Source organism: Canis lupus, chromosome 34 (genome assembly GCF_011100685.1).
Source record: "Canis lupus familiaris isolate Mischka breed German Shepherd chromosome 34, alternate assembly UU_Cfam_GSD_1.0, whole genome shotgun sequence".
NCBI classification, from domain to species: Eukaryota; Metazoa; Chordata; class Mammalia; order Carnivora; family Canidae; genus Canis; species Canis lupus.
The window spans coordinates 1,807,354-1,824,672 of NC_049255.1; the positions used below are offsets into that span (position 1 = coordinate 1,807,354).

Here is a 17,319-nt window from a genome sequence, read left to right on the forward strand (position 1 = left end):
GTACAAGTAGAGAAAAAAATCTTGTAAATAGCATGTTAATATTTTCTTACTATGTAAAAAGCACACACATATACACATCCCTTATAAATGTTAAAGTACAAAAGACAGTTCCTTCATAAAACAATCTTCAAGCAAGAACAAAATAAAAATTGAAATTCAGAATATTTTGAAAATAATCATGAAATTACTGATGTCAGCACATACAAGAACAAATTATGTGATACTTATATGGACATATATATTCATTAATGACAGAATAAAGCTACATGAAATAAGATCTTAAAACTACATGTGGCAAAGTTACTAAAATGTATCAAAATATAAAAAGAATAAATTAATAAAGGCTAAATCAGAAATTAATAAATTACAAAAAAGAAAAATGATGACCAAAAACAAGTATAATAAGTAATATCTGGGAATAAACAAAACAACAATCAAACAAATCCGATTAGCTAACAAAACCTAAAATACAAAGGAAGAAGCAAAATAAAACAAAATATGAAAAATAGAAAAAGAATGGTGGAAAAAAAGTTGAATAAATCTCTCCATTCTATGGAAATAAACATGCCAGCCTAGAAAAAAGGAAGATTTAAAGAAATGTAAATAACTTGAATATGACATCAGAAAAATATATAATCTAAATGGAACACTTACCACAGCATAAAGAAAGATACAGATAAAATGAATGAAAATAGCCAATACATTTCTGAAAAAAACCTGAACAGAATAACAAAACTGCAAGCTGATGTACTATCTTCATTTTTGATCGTCTACATAACAAATTACCAAAAATTATCAAGCACTTAGCAATTTGAAACTCTTCATTATTTCACAGTTGCCAGAATTTTGGAATAATACATCTTGTTTCTGTGTACAGGATATCCCCACGGCTGAAATCAATGTATCAACCAGGCCAAGTTCTCATCGGGGATTTCGGTACTTAATCTATCCTCATGATCTTTTAATTGTTTTTCTCTTTTTCCCTCAGTTTCCCTCTTTGCCATCCACTTGTCTTCTATGTCACTCACTGGTTCTTTTACCTTGTTAACCCTCGTCGTTAGGACCTCTAGTTTGGATTGCATCTCATTTAATTGATTTTTAATTTCTGCCTGATTAGATCTATATTCTGCAGTCATGAAGTCTCTTGAGTCCTTTATGCTTTTTTCTAGAGCCACCAGTAGCTGTATGATAGTGCTTCTGAATTGGCTTTCTGGCATTGAATTGTAATCCAGATTTTGTAACTCTGTGGGAGAGAGGACTGTTTCTGATTCTTTCTTTTGAGGTGAGGTTTTCCTTCTAGTCATTTTGCTCAGTGCAGAGTGGCCAAAAGCAAGTTGTACTGGAAAAAGGAGAAAAAGAGAAGAGAAAAAAGAAAAAGAAGAAGAAAAAAAAAGGAAAATAAAGGGGGGAAGCAGACAAGAAACAAAAAACAAAAGGGAGTATCCTCTGATTCTATATACTGTAAATCCCTCGAGTTCCCCTGAAGTTTCCAGTGCTGCTTGGTCAATAACTTGCTTTTCCCCTGTCCGACTCAGTGGTCTTCTGGGGGAGGGGCCTGCTGTGCGATTCTCAGGTGTGTGCCCCTGGGAGCGCTGCCCAGCCCCCTGCCAGGTGCATGGCTGAGTGTGAACTGTTTTTCCTGTGAGGTCTCTGCTCAGTCCCAGGTACAAGGTGACACCAGGAAGAACAGCGACAGTGGTGGCGGCCAGCTCTCCAGCCCTAAAGTCAGCTACCGCAGTAACTATGGAGCTCCCAGTCCGCAGGGGCCTGGATCCTCCAGGGGCCGGCCCGGTGATCTGCTCAGCTCGGGGCCACCCGGCAGCTGGAGTGTCCTTGCTGTTCTGGGCCCTCCCGGCCTCAGCCTGTCCCTGGAGGAGCACAAGATCCTGGCTGTGTCCCTGGTGCCCTGGGCTCCCGGGCCTGCGCTGCTGGAATCGCGCTCCCAGCCACGTAGCCCCCTCCGCCCGGAGCCTCTGCCCGAGCTGCCTCCGAGCTGCTCCCGGGTCCAGCTGGGCATGTGCTGCAACCCTTTAGGGAGCTCCGCTGGGGGTGTGGCGGGGTCTCCCTGGGGCGCAGGTGACTGTTAGTATCCCAGGGAGCCTGAGGGCATCCCTGCCCCTCCTGGGGTCCTGCTCTAACTCCCTGCGATTGCCTTTCCTCCCGGGAAAGTTGGTGAAGCTCCTGCTTCTCTGGGGCGGGGCTGTCCTGTCCTGGGGACACTAGCCCAGGCCTTAGCTCAGCTCCTCGTGGGGCCCCTCCCCCTTGGAGGCCTTTTGTTTCTTTATTTTTTTCCCCGTCTTCCTACCTTGATAGAAGCGTGAACTCTTCTCACTATAGCATTCTAGCTGTTCTCTCTTTAAATATCAAGCCAAATTCGTAGGTTTTCAGGATGATTTGAAGGCTATCTAGATAAGTTGGTGGGGACAGGTGACTTGGGGACCCTACTCTTCTGCCATCTTGCCCTGTCTCTCATATTGGTTTCTTATGGAAAAATATGAAGGCATGTAGTCCATTTATGATCCTTTGATGGTGTAATAACACTGCCCATGTTACATGTGTTTTTGTGTGCTAAATATTATGCATTGTGCTTTGGTGATTTACCCACCTCATCTTTATGATAACCCCCACGTAATTAATTCTATTTAATCAAGATTGTATACCTCCCATGTTTATTTGGCTCTAACCTCCTCTGAGCCATCAGACATTTACACAAAGGAAAGTGAATACACTCTTGTCCTAACACTGATGAAATCTCAGCCTCCTCAAATTGGCCCCTGGCCTGGCCTCCACTGTGCACACCTAAGCACAAATCTGAATCACTCTATGAGGCCCTTCTTGACTAGACTCCAAGAGGCTGTGGCCACTCCATCACATCAGGGCTAAAAGGTACACAATTGATAGTACCAGGCTTTGTCAACTGCTGCCCAGAAGAGCCTGGTGCCAGTTCAGAGGTATGGGAATGTTAATGTTTCATGAAAAATATCTTGACAAGAGGCAGGAGGTGAGGAAGAGCTGACCATGTGGTTTTTCCTTTCTTTATCCCTACAAACTACTCCAAAGCAAGAAATTTCTATGCAACTCCCTTACAATTCATTTCACATTAGCAGAATGATTAAACGAGCCAAAAGGATGTCTAGTTAAATCTGAATTCCCGATAAACAAAAATCGTTTTTAAAATATATTTTATCTAATTCTTTTTAACTTTTATAAGTGGTTGCCCTAGCATTTGCAAAATACATCTATAATTAATCCAAACCCATCTTTACATAACACTGTACCACTTCATGGGTATTGCAAGTACCTTATATTAATATAATAAAATATTTCTAGTTCTTTCCTCTTGTCTCTTATGTCATTGTCAACATTCAACTTATGCATAGTCATTATAAGCATGCGTACTCACATAGATCTGTACAGCCACATCCATAATCAAATACACTGTTGCTATTACTATGAAATGTTACCTATTAGATCAGTTAAGAATGACAAAATAGAAGTTTTATTTTACCTTCCACTAATTTGTCTCCAGTGATCTATTTTCCTTCGTGTTGATCCCCGTTTCTAATGTACATTACTTTCCTTCTTTTAAGACTTATTAACATTTCCTGCAGGGCAGGTGTACTGGCATCTTGTAATTTTTGTTTGTCATGAAAAGTTTTTACTTCCCTTTCACATTTGAAATATCATTTCATAGGATAAGAACTCTAGGTTGGTAAGGTTTTTCTTTCTATGCTTTAAATATTTCTCCTTTGTTTGCCTGCCTGGTTTCTGAGAAGTCAGATGGAATCTTTATCTTGCTACTCTATAGGCAAAGTGCTTTTTCAACTCTGGCTTTTCTGAAGATTTTTTTCCGTCATTTTTGAATTTTCTGTATTTTGAGTGTGGTACGCCTAGTTTGTGTGTGTGTATACACATTGTATAATTCTATTCTGTACAATTTATTCTGCCTTTTGTTCTCTGAGTTTCCTACAGTGCTATGCTCACCACAAGTGTTGCTACCAGTGGTCACCATACAATCCTCCTATAGTACAATTGACTCTCTCTGCTTACATTATCCATCTGTTCTTGCGTACTGTCTGCTTTTTACATTATGGTTCTTAGCACATCAATCATAGTTGTTTTAAATTCCTGCCTGATAATTTCAGCATCCCTGCCATATCTGAGTCTGGTACTGCTGCTTGTTCCATCTCTTCGAATCTTATTTGTTGCCTTTCAGTATGCGTCGTGATGATTTGTTAAAAACTGGACAGGATATACTAAGCAAAGAAATGCATGTAAATAGGACTGTAATGATGTGTTGTAAGATGTGGAGAAAGAGAAAGTGTTCCATAGTCTTATGATTAGATCTCTCAATGAATTTGTGTCTTTATTGAGACATGAACTTCATGTGTACCTCTCAGTACCTCCCTCTGTTTGTGAGGTGATTTCTCCTCAAGATCATTTACTCTAAAATTTAAATTTTTTTTAGGGGGGATGCCTGGGTGGCTCAGCAGTTGAGCATCTGCATTTGGTTCAGGGCATGATCCTGGAGTCCTGGGATCGAGTTCCACATCGGGCCCCCTGCGTGGAGCCTGCTTCTCCCTCTGCCCGTGTCTTTGCCTCTCTCATGAATAAATAAATAAAGTCTTTACAAATAATAAAATAAAATCTTTTGAATCTATTCTGAATTTCTGTGCTACTGATAAGACATATACTATCATTCTGATTTTTAATTTTTAATCTATCTAGAATCTATTGCAATGTTTACCTTTAGTCTCTGGAGACAGTCTAATTAGATAAATCACTCAATTCCTAGAGCCAAAGATCAGTTTTGTACTTGCCATTCCTAGCATTGTAGTTGATAAACAAGCTCTTGCTTTCCTTTCCATGTATAAAATGAAGAAAATGACAGCTGTGTCGGGATGTATGGAGGTTTGTTTGAAGGGATTCCAGATGGGATTTTTTTTCCAAGCAAAAATGAATGACATAAATATGTTGTTAAATGTTTTAAGTTTGGATTTACATTAAAAATAAATAATGTCTACCTATTTATAGCTCATGACCCTTGGGTATCCTAGCATCCAGCATGCTTTAGAAGAGATTTAGCTGACACAGAGTTGTGAGCTGAACATCTGCATTCAGCATAAGCTCATTTGACAATGAATTCTTGCTTTTGTGGTTTTAAAGAATACGTAGATTTCCCCATTTTGCTGTATGATGCTTGGTTGTTGCAAAAGTCCCTTCATTGTGATTGGTTTTTCCCATTGCCATCTATATCTAAAGAAGGTAAACAAAAACAGGCTCAAAGGAACCTAGCGCCTGCATTCTGTTTAACTCAAATTGTGGTATAGCTCTTGCTGGAACATTTTTCCATTTCCACTTTTCTTAACTTGGCCTCATTTCCTTCATTAAATTCTTTACCTCAGTACTGCTGCCACAGCCACTTCAAAAGATAATTCCCTGGAGGACCAAGGAGCCAGCCTACTTCCCTAAAAGACAATGCCTTGTTTAGCAATCTGGTCAGATGCTTTAGCCCAGCACAATTGATTGAAAAACTGCTGTCTGTAGATATGGCTTGAATTAAGTTCAGTGAGCTTAAGCAAGGTACTTGTCACTAATTAATCACACTCACCACCACACACATTTCTAGAATCAGTTCTTAGGCTCATTTCCTTTGATTTTTTCCTTAGTAGAGAGTAGCTGGATTACATTAGTGTGATCCACTGAACAAAGTGTTCTTCCTCAAAAAGTTTAAAATTTTACATTACCAGAATAAAAAATTGAAAGACAAGCAATAGAGAATGACAGAAATACTCCAAAATCGTAATAACCAGTAAGATTTTTAATGTAAGTAGAATTAGGTTCACATGTGCATTAAAGCAGGAGAATGTTTTTTGCCAATAAAATTCTGGCAGTGATACCACCAAATAATTGATTAGTAGAAATTTGAAATAAAAGACAATTTAAGGAGATCTAAAACTATACTTTTTTTCTAAATTAAAAAAAAAAAAACTATTCTTAGCTTAATCCAAACATTTTTTTTTTTGCTTTGTACAGCTATGAGATTTGACAAGCGCATGACATCACGTACCATCATTTCAGTATCATATGGAATAGTCTTTCTCCTTGTATGAGTTTTGTTAGTTTGTGTCTTTTAAGAAATTGACTTAATTCATCTAAGTATCGAATTGGTAGCCATAAAGCTTTTCATAATATTTCTTTATTACCACTGTAATGTCCATGGTATCAGTAATGAGGATCTCTTTCATTTGAGGAATTAGTAATTTGTGTCTTCTCTCTCTTTCCCTAGCTATTCCCTAGGAGTGGTTATCCTAGCTATATATTTATACATGTTATTGATCTTTTCAAAGAATTAGATTTTATGGATTTATTGATTTTCCACAATCATTCATTTGCTTTTAATTATACTGATTTATGCTTTTATTTTTGACATTCTTTTCTTCTACTTGCTTTTCTTTTGGCTTTTCACTTTGTAGTTTCCTAAGGTGGAAGCATATATTATTGAATTTTTTTTTTTTTTTTAGTAAGTGCTGAGGATGTGACCTAACCAGTGTTTCGTTGACCTTTGTGTTCTCCTACTTGGGACAGGAAATCTGGGTTTGGAGAGGAGACAAGGGTTGTTTAACTGCTGCTCTATTTGTTCTGATAAGACTCTGGTAAAGTAGTTTCTCTTCCAGGGCAGACCATTGTTATGAAGAATGCTCTGGGCATATTTCGACATTTTTGTTTCACCCTCCCCTGCTTAAAACTGGAGAGGACATTTTTGTAATCTTTACTGTGAGAACTCAGTGTAAGGGTGGGGCCCTTGTACTTATCATCCATGATCTTATAGGGTTCTTCTAGGACAAGAACTCTAGGAGCTCTTAACTCTCAAATTAACTTACTTCAGCCTGCAATAATTCATCAAAATGTATTCATCTTTGTTCTTATTGTGAGAATAAAAGTGAGGAGTTCTAAGCCTTTTTTCATGTCAGATCTGAAACTGGAAGTCCAGGAACATATCATTATAGAAGAGTTTTCCCACATCCAAGACAACTTGTACTTAAAATTATGTCTCTTTAATTTTTGAAATTAGGCTCTCTGATTTCAGTTAAATGATCAAGTATTAGTTTCTAATGCTGCTCTAGCATTAGTAAATTTTAGTGGCTTAAAACAATACAGATTTGAGGCACCTAGATGCCTCAGTCAGTTAAGCACCTGCCTTAGGCTCAGGTCATGAGCCCAGGGTCCTGAGGTTGAGTCCCATGTCAGGCTACCCCCTCCCTCAGCCTTCCTCATGCTCTCTCTTGCATTCTCTCTTTCAAATAAATGAATAAAATCTGTATTTTTTAAAGATTTTACTCATTTATTTGAGAGAGAGATAGCAAAAGAAAGCACAAGCAGGGGGGAGGACAAGCAGGAGGGAGAAGGTCAGGCAAAATGAGGCCTATATGTCATTCTGAATGAAGGAGAAGGGTGTAAGAATGCATGTACACATTTTTTTTCTTTATGTGCTGAGAACAAGTCAAAAGCTATTTTTATTTTTTTCTATATGGATAAATTCTGTTTTTTTTTTAATCTGGATGCTCATATTTTCATATGTTTTTAAAATTCAGGATTTCAATAACAATATTTATAGGGATTAGTCATCAGCATTAATAGTATCTGGGTCCCAGTATGGCTTTCAAAATAGAGACACAAGTTTCTAGCATTCCCCTGAGGTAATCATTGAAGTGACACTGTGTCCCTTATTTTAAATACTAATAGTCCTTTATTTGTATTATATAAGTAGATACTCAAAGTATTTGGAGTTTTTATTTATTTTTATTTTTATTTATTTATTTTTTTTATTTGGAGTTTTTAAAAAAAGATTGATTTATTTATTTGAAAGAGAGGACAGGGGGAGGGGCAGAGCAAGAGGGAGAGAGAGAATCTCAAGCAGACTCCTTGCTGAGTACGGAGCCCGATGTGGGGCTCAGTCCCACAACCCTGAGATCATGACCTGAACTGAAATCAAGAGTCCAACTCCTAATTGACTGAGTCACCCAGGTGCCCCTGTATTTTTTTTTTTAAGAAAAGTTTTGTTTTCACAGGTAAATAAAAATTGGCCACTGGAAATGGGGAAAGAATATATTCTATAGATAAAGGGAAGAGCAAATAAAAATAGCAAAAAAAGAGTGCCTTTCAGAATTACAGGTAGTTCCATTTCCTAAGAATGAAGGTGAGTGAGACAGGGACATTATCTGAGACAAAAGAAATTGTCAAAAGAACAGTGTATACTGACCAAAATATTTTATTTATTTTATATACTTTATTTATATGTATTTATTACTGAAATATATTTGACATATAAAATTATGCAAATTTAACATATTCAACATACTAATTTGATACATTTATGTGATATGATTGCCATTGTATGAATTAGTACCATGTCACATAATTATCATTTCTTCTTGAAGATTGGAATAACTAAGTTCTAGTTTTTTTGGCAAGTTTGATAATTATAGTATAATATTGTCTATATTCACTATACTGTGCATTGCATCTCTCTATATATACTACAATTTCTTTATCCATTTTTCCATCCATGGTTGCTTAGGATATTTTCATATCTTGGCTATTGTGAATAATGCTGCAATGAACATGGGAGTGCAATTATCTCTTTTTGAAGTATTGATTTCATTACTTTTGGATATATACCCAGAAAAGAGATTGCTGGATCATATAGTAATTCTGTTTTTAATTTTTTTGAAGAACCTCCATAACATTTGCTATTCCTTTAACTGGAATGCCCATCTCCTGGAATTTCACAGGGTCATTTCATACTATTAGGTCTTAGCCATAGGTCACTACTGTGGTAAAACCTTCCCACTTACAGAGGTAATGTCCTGTGCCCTCCCCCCACTGTCAAACACACACCCACACAAAGCATATCCTATTCTTCTTTTTCTTTCAATATCTCTGTAGTACTTATGATTGTCTAGTGTACTATGATCTTTCATTAATCTGTTTAATTGCTTGCTCTGATCCACCGAACATTATTTACACTTCTTGGAACAATGCTGAATGCATAGTTCCCAGAAGAACACTCAATGGTTGCTTGTTGAATGAATAAAGTAACAGTACTATTGACATCTTTAAATATGTTAAACAAACTTTTAAATTTCTTTTTGTTTTTATCATAGTATTTATTAAGAATATACCAAAATCCTATTGTATTTCTCTAGCTTTTTAAATTGTTTTTATCATTTTATAATGAAATCAATATCTTATAGTGAGTAAGATTGTTTATATATCATGTAAGAAATTAGAATAGGCTAAAGGCTGTACCTATTTGTTTAAATTATAATAGCTCAAAATAAGTTTAAGTCAGATAAACGTAAAACCATTTATTTAATATTTCATAAAAAATTGTCTCTTATTCTCCTGCTGCTCATTAGTGAGACTATATGCATTTTTATAAACAATGTGTGGAAGGGGAGGGCATGTGCTGTGATGTGTTTATTGGCACATTTCTGTGAAAGGTGCACGATGTTAGCAATGATCGGGGAGTCTTATCATCCAAGTACTCACAACATAAATTTACAGCAGGTGGTAATTGTCGTGAATCCATATAAAATAATTTCCTTGGAGAACTATTTCAATTTGAACACATATCTAAAATGTGCTATTTTATTTGTATCCATTTTCCTGAACTGTATTATTTTTTTCTTTCCACGACCATGAATTATAAACCAAAATTGATTTGATGGCAATCTTCTACTTGCTTTAGTCATAATGAATTGAATCAGTGCCATTCAGCACTTGAATAAATTTTTGATACTACAGTATAAGAGAGAAAAAGTCTGTGCATAACTGGATTATTTTCCAAAATCTGGTACTGTTAACATAAATAAATAAATAGAAAAAGGACTAAAATATGAAAGCAGTAAATTTGCAGAGCCAATATGAGCAAGAGAAAGGAAAGCAGGAGTAGGGCAAAAAAGAAGCCAGTCTGATTCTATATTAGACTCTCTCTCTCCAAAGAGTCAACTGGATCTCATTTTATTTGACTGTGTTTTATTGCTTTTATTACCTTTTTTATGTTAATTCCAGTATTCTTAACAGTGTTATATTAGTTTCAGGTGTACTTGGATCCTATTTTAATCTATTCTTTATTTATGTCACTCACAAGTAAAAACACATTGAGCCATCTTAACATGTGAACTTTTTTTAAGATTTTATTTACTTATTCATGAGACACAGAGAGAGAGAGAGAGAGAGAGAGGCAGAGACACAGGCAGAGGGAGAAGCAGGCTCCTCGAAGAGAGCCCGATGTGGGACTCAATCCCGGCATTCCGGGATCCCCTGAGCCGAAGACGGGCGCTCAACCGCTTAGCCCCCCAGGCGTCCACAACATGAGAACTTTAAGTTGAAGCATTCAATTGATAAAATACCTGAAATGTAAAAAATATTATCCTTAATCCCTCAGCTTTATCCAGTCTATATAGCACAAAAATACTCACATATCCCATCTACGCAGCACAAAACTACTAGTGCTACTGTAAACACACACACATCTGGATTTTTAGATTTGACTTCCAGTTCTTTCTCAGTCTTTTAGCAATGGTACTCTGGGCATTTACAGATCTGTCTCAATCTATGTTTATAACCCCATTTCTTTCCATTCCCAGTTTTTCCGCTCTTCCTTTCAGCCACATTAACAACTCACTGCCTCCTACCATTTTCTGAACATTCTATTATTTTCACAACTCACAGCTCTGCACCTACTTCTTCCTGGTGATATCTTACTTCCTCTTTTCCATACCCGTTAACTATATATCCTCTAGAAAAATAAGATCCTATTTTCTCTAAGTAGTTTTTTCCTCTCTCTAATCCTTTAAGGGATTAAGGATTTTTTAAAGGATTAATTCCCATCTCACTAGTTCCATAGAATTTTATATCCTTATCATTGACACTCACAAGTGTTTTTATGATACACATTATTTTAAAGATTGTTTAAATCTTTATCTTTATCTCTCAATCTGTGTGCTATTTATTATTTGAAATTGAGAATTATGACTTATTCATCCTTTTTTTTTTTAATTTTTTTTTTTTTATTTATTTATGATAGGCACACAGTGAGAGAGAGAGAGGCAGAGACACAGGCAGAGGGAGAAGCAGGCTCCATGCACCAGGAGCCCAATGTGGGATTCGATCCCGAGTCTCCAGGATCGCGCCCTGGGCCAAAGGCAGGCGCCAAACCGCTGCGCCACCCAGGGATCCCGACTTATTCATCCTTTTATTGTGACATGAATCCTATTTTCTGGCACTTCATAATTAAAATGAAGAAGCAGATGGTGTTACACAAAAACTCTCAAAATGCCCTCCTCCCAAGATTCCTATACTATGGCTATTCATTCAAACAGGAATCCAGGTACTACTATGAGGGACATTGCAGATGGAATTAAGGTTACTAGTCAGCTGACCCTAAATTAGGGAGATTTTCCTGAATTATCTAGTTGGATGGAGGTAATCATGTGAGCCCTTAAAAGCAGCAAAATGCAAAGGGGTCAAGTGGAGCCATGTTGCACACAGGGATGGAAGGAGAAGAGGCAGACAGGAAGATGAGAGGCATTTGGAGCATGAAAAGGACCTGCTATTGATGGTTTTGAGATGAAGGAAGAGCACTGTTAACCAAGAAGTGTGGGTGGCTTCTGGAAGCTGCAGATGACCCTTGACTGGCAAGCAGCAAGAAAACAGACACCTGGGTGCTACAGCCTCATAGAACTGAATCCTGCAAACAACTTGAATAAGCCCAGGAGCTCATTCATCTCAGAACATCAGAAAGGAATACAGCCTGACTGACACCGTGATTTAAGCTTTGGAAAACCTTTGCCAGGATTCTGACTTCCAGAAATGTGAGATAATAGATAAAACTATGGTAACTTATAGTGATGGTAGAGAAGTAATATAGAAACAATGACTTGTATTCTCTCTTCAGAAAAAAAAAAAAGACTTTGTTCTTTCAGTGTTTCAGTTAAGGCTCCTTACCCTGGATGCTTTTCTACGGACAAAAAATACAATGGTGAACAGGACAAAGTGTCTGCTCTCATGGAGCTTAATTCTATTTATCTTGCCTTCTTGCTAACAGGATAAACCTTTTTTTGTCATGAATTATTTGCATGACAACAAGCAACCCAATGACTAATCAGTGTGGAGAATTAAGTTTACATGATTACAACAGATTCACTACCTCCTACTACCCTTGATTTAGGATTTATGTTCATATACCTACCCTAGTATAGATCCTGTGGAATTATTTTTCCCTTGTTGAATGGATTGTATACTATTTTTTTTAAGAAAATGCAGTGTTTTCCAGTTATTTTGAGAAATTAGATTGCCTAATGTTAAGAGGCGCAATTTAATGATGTTACTGAGGTTTTATTTTCTTAATATTTAATTATTTTCCAGATGATTTTGCAAAAACTGCCACATGTACAGATGTGGAATTTGATTTTCATCAATTTCCCTCAGATTTGATATTATTTCAGCTTTTGTCACCAAAATTGTGTGCATATTTTTAGTCAATAGTATGCATAATAATGAAGTAAGCTCTCAGTAGGAGAAACTGTTTTTAGAACTATTAACATGCTTTTCTTAGTTGCCTTTTTGATAACAAAAGTTTCATTCTGGTGGGCCCCTGTTGACTGTTATTTGTTTACTCTCTTGGACTGAGAGGTGGGAATGAGTTGAAGATTGGGATATTACTGAATTCATGTACAGAGAAGGAAGACTGCAAGGACCACAAAAAGTTGGGGATTAGAAAAACAAATAGAAATAATATAAAGGGTTTTGAGATTAGAAAAACAAATAGAAATAATATAAAGGGTTTTGAGATTAAACGTAGGATTATTTTAAGACCCTCCTTTTGTTTTGAGAAAAGATTTTCTAGAATCATTTTCCTCTACTGACAACATCGAAGGCTTGACCTGGAGGATTCAGCTTAGAGAGTCAACTCCTCCTGTGGAGAAGATTCCACCTCATTTATGACATCAGAGCTTGGAGATTTGCTCACGGGTATGTGTTAGAAGAGATGGAAACAGGACTGACTCACAGATAACTATAGAAAAATAAGTAAAGAGAGGTAGAGAAGCTTCTAGTTCAGATTTATTTGCCCCTTTCATGCCTTGGTCTTGAGGTAAGGCATTTTGTTAGATAGGAGAAGCAGATGTAGAAATCTTGCTTTGGATTCCTTTTTCGTGCTCTTGAGGGGAACCACTTCTATGCAGAAATAACTCCTAGGCATGCATCATCCAGCCTAGTGTAGAAGGTGCAGAGGGACACGTGGAGGAAGAGTGGGCCAGGCCCTAGTGGCATGGCACAGACTTGGCCAAGATTATTACAGCAAACTTCAGGTACTTTGATACTTCTTCTCAGGTCAAGGGCTCCAGGAATAGAAGAGAGTCTGAAGCTAGAGAAATTCTTAAGGAATAGCTGAGTCTTCAAGGGTATAGGCCAATGATCTCCAAGAGTTCTACCTGAGCCCCCAAAGCAAAACTGTATTTAACAGCTACATTGCTGCTCTCAACAGAGAGAAATGGGACATTGCCTTGGAAGCTAGGGAGAGTCAAAAATACACTTTCCTCAGGTCCTACACTCGGAGTTCACAAGGAGCCCACATGCTCCCACATGTGCACTCAGACACACCTATGGAAAGGGCACGGAAGGTGGATGGAAGGCAGAAAAGTCTGAGGCTGAAGATGTTACCGGAGCCCAAGTTCGACTGCCTGTTACTCGAAATGCCAAGTCGCAAGAGATGAGTGTTGACTCGAGTATGAGCTTTATTCAGGAGGCCAGCCCCCTGGGGAGAAGGTAGGCTTTTGTCCAAAAGGCAACTGCAGGTTTCTGCCTGGCCAAGAAGGCTGGAAAGAGTTGATCAGGGAAGGGGGGCAGCAGCCTGAAACATTTCCCGATTCCATGGAGATGTAGTGGTAAATATGAACAGCTCTCGGTGCTTCAAGGGTGCGCAAGGACTACTTCCAGTTCTGTGACTTGTGAGAGCTTCCTATTCTCCTCCTAGAAAGGGCCGTGAGATTTATAGATGTTGTGCTCAAGATTGTGAATCCGAGAGAGCCACAAGGAGCCGACACCGATGCAAGTACACGAGGGTTTATTAACAAGCTCGAGCTTGGGTCCAAGTACACCCGACACAGCGGAGCAGGGACTTGGACCCTTAGGGGGGTTACAACTGGGTTTTTATGGGCTGGTCTAGGGGATTTTCAGAAGAGGTGGAGGAATTTCTTAAGCTCTGTTTTCATTCCCAATACGGGACTTTCTGTCTCTGTCAAGGGTGTTCTGCGGTTTTTCCTGTAAAGTTCAGCTCTAATTCCCAGGGGCCTGAGATGGCTGTACTTGTGCTAATGCTGAACTTGAGGTGGAGTGGCCTTAATTTTTTCGGCCTCCACAATATACACAAGGAAGGTTAGTAAATAAATCACATGAATTTAAGAACATTTAAAGATCACCAGGCTAGTTATGAAGATCAAGAGCCCTCCAATACTCCATTTTTAAAAGAAAAAGTACAATTACTAAATTTTTGGACCTGACAGAGTAAACTCAGCTTCCACCTAAAATTATGTAAAACTTACTGTTATTATTTTTTACTGTTAACCAGCACACGGAGGATCATGGTAGGACCCAGGTTAGTTCCCGGCCAATCGAAAACGTCGGTACACTCAAATGTTAGTGCAAATTAAAATCTGTGGCTCCATCTTTTATGTTTTGGAAATTCCTTTCTCATTTTGGGGTTTTGCATTTTCTACAGAGCAGTTACAATTTTCCACAGTTAACCAAGTTTTCGGTGTCGTGTATTCTCTGGAGGCATATGACAGCAAGTACTTATAATCCTAGCACCTTGTATTCACATACTTTTTTATAGATTCAGTGTGCTTTCCCATGCATTAGCCTTCTTGATTCTATAAAAACTTGTGAAGGAGGCTGTATACAATTTCTCCTGCAGCATGCTCTGGCATAAATTACCTAGGTCTAACCACTGCTGCGGCTCCCAGGAGGAAATCACTGGGCTGCAGAAACCGAAGCCTGACAGGGTTAATCATAACGGTACTACTAATGGAAGCTAACAACTATTAAGCCTTATTTGCTGCACACCCTCTTTACAAGGCTTATGCTGATTCCTTCATTTAATTCCCACAGATACATTTTTCAGGGAGGCGTCTCAAGGTTAAAGGAACTAAAAGTCAGGACTCCTATGCCTGGTTCAGAAAAGTTTCTACAAAGTCCCATACTCAATTTTACACTAAATGTGTGGGGATTTAGAGTTGAAAATCCAGAAAGCTTAATAGTTAAATTGATTTATAATATATAACCCTAGGTCCCAGGGATTATTTCCAATACCACTCACTTTTGGCAGCTCTTTGTCATTTAGCCTTTAAAAATTAATCAAGCCAAGATATACTTTTCAAGATATATTTTTATTTTCTCTGGTAACTTAATAAGAGTCAAATGTTATCTCAGTTTGTTGAGCAATTTTTTGTAGCTTTTTCCTTAGATACCCAGTAACTGGTAAATTTAACTATTTTCAATGTAATACGTTTTTCTTAGAACATGCCTACTATAGGAGCAGAAATTTTCCCCCCCTTCTTCTCTTCAAGGTTCTCTGGTTGGTCTAATCATTAAATTAATATAAAGCAGAATAATGGAAGAAATACCAATTTTGTACATGTGGGAGCCCCACGAAAATATGAGACTCAGGGGTGCCTGGGTAGCTCAGTTGCTTAAGCTTCTGCTTCAGCTCAGGTCATGATCTTGGGGTCCTAGGATCCAGGCAGCATCAGAATCCCTGCTCAGTGGGGAGCCTACCTCTCCTTCTTCTGCCTCTCCTCCTGCTTGTGCTCTTTCTCTCTCCTACTCTCTGTCTCAAATAAGTGAATAAAATCCTTTAAAAATATGAGATCCAAAGGACATTCAAGTAATATCTTGAATTAAGGAAAGGGGTCTGAGGATACAGAGAGGAGGAAGGCCATTCCTAAAAAGGTTGACTTGTCATGTAATATGTTTCCTAGATACCTAGGAAAGGTATCTCTGGTGATAGCTTTCTTTCTGGTACAGGCTCCCTTTCCAATGTAAATTTATGCAGTTGAGGAGGTAAAGAGCTTTTTCTGAGTCCACTAAGTTGTTTTTTGTTTTTTGTTTTTTGTTTGTTTGTTTGTTTGTTTGTTTTTGAGTCCACTAGGTTTTGATTGCCTTTAGTTCAAAATAATTCTTCTGTCAAAGAGATATATTTTGGAGTGGCTAATTCTGTTCCCCTTCATGGTTAAATAAGAGTACTGTGGTAGTTAAGTTAATGAAAAATACGGAATACCACTTGTTATTACAGTTTAAAAAATATCAAACCAGTGTGACAGATTTTGGATGGTAGACAAAGGTCCTTAATCAAACTGTGGTTGTTGTTTCTACTTTGCTGAGAGCCCCTTGATTTATAAATATGTTCTTGGCACTTTTCTCCTAACTAAAATAGTCTCAGTTAACCAGTTTAATTAAAAAGATAATATTCAGAGACCGAATTAATGTAAAAAATTTGTTTTATTCATGATTCCACTTTATCATTTGAACAAAATGTAAATATAGTACTTTTGTTCAGACTTGGAGATTGTTCTGTTAATATATCTAGACTACAGAAACATACTCAGAAAATGCATTTTATTACAAGGACCTAGATTCCATTTGGTATTTCAATGTATTTATACATTTACATCCTAGATATGATACAAATTAACTATCAGGGTATTAAAAAAATAGAGACAAACCTTTTATTAAAATGAATAAGAAAAAAATCAATTTAGGAAAGCCAAATGTTTTAATATAGAGCATCTGTTATTTGTGCATCTGTCATTGTGTAACTCTTCATCATTCCAGGCTACCGAGTGCTGTCTGCTCTAAAGCAAGAAAATAACCAATCTGATCATTTATTCTTACTTGGATCAGTTAGCGCTCTAGTCCAGACCCTTATACAACACACATGCAAAACACATTTTTTTGATCTCTAAGTAGAAACTACTGACAGGAATCAGGAGACTAATGGCACCATCAGTGCTGGAAGGAAGTACAGGGAATGAGGACCTGAACCATGATTGGTCAGAGGCTACACCCAGAACACAGGAAAATAGACCTACTTTTCATTAGGTCTGTGACCTTGGAGGAGCAAAAAGACTTTTCTTGGCACCATGTTTGCATCTGCAATGTCAAAGAACTTAACCAGAAGTTCCCAGTGTGTATGAATCTGGGTTCTTTGAAGCTCAGGAGAAGACTGATGCCCCAGCTCCTAGCCAGGCAGGC

At 37.7% G+C, this 17,319-nt stretch overlaps 1 long non-coding RNA gene across 1 annotated transcript in view; it reads left to right on the forward strand.

Moving 5' to 3' along the window:
* The first annotated feature begins 13,034 nt into the window (after positions 1-13,034).
* Positions 13,035-17,319, forward strand: part of LOC111093928 — a 92,730-nt gene continuing 88,445 nt past the window's right edge. The window contains exon 1 of the long non-coding RNA XR_005383636.1: positions 13,035-13,836. This is a non-coding gene — a long non-coding RNA (uncharacterized LOC111093928). The remainder of the gene's footprint in view (positions 13,837-17,319) is intronic.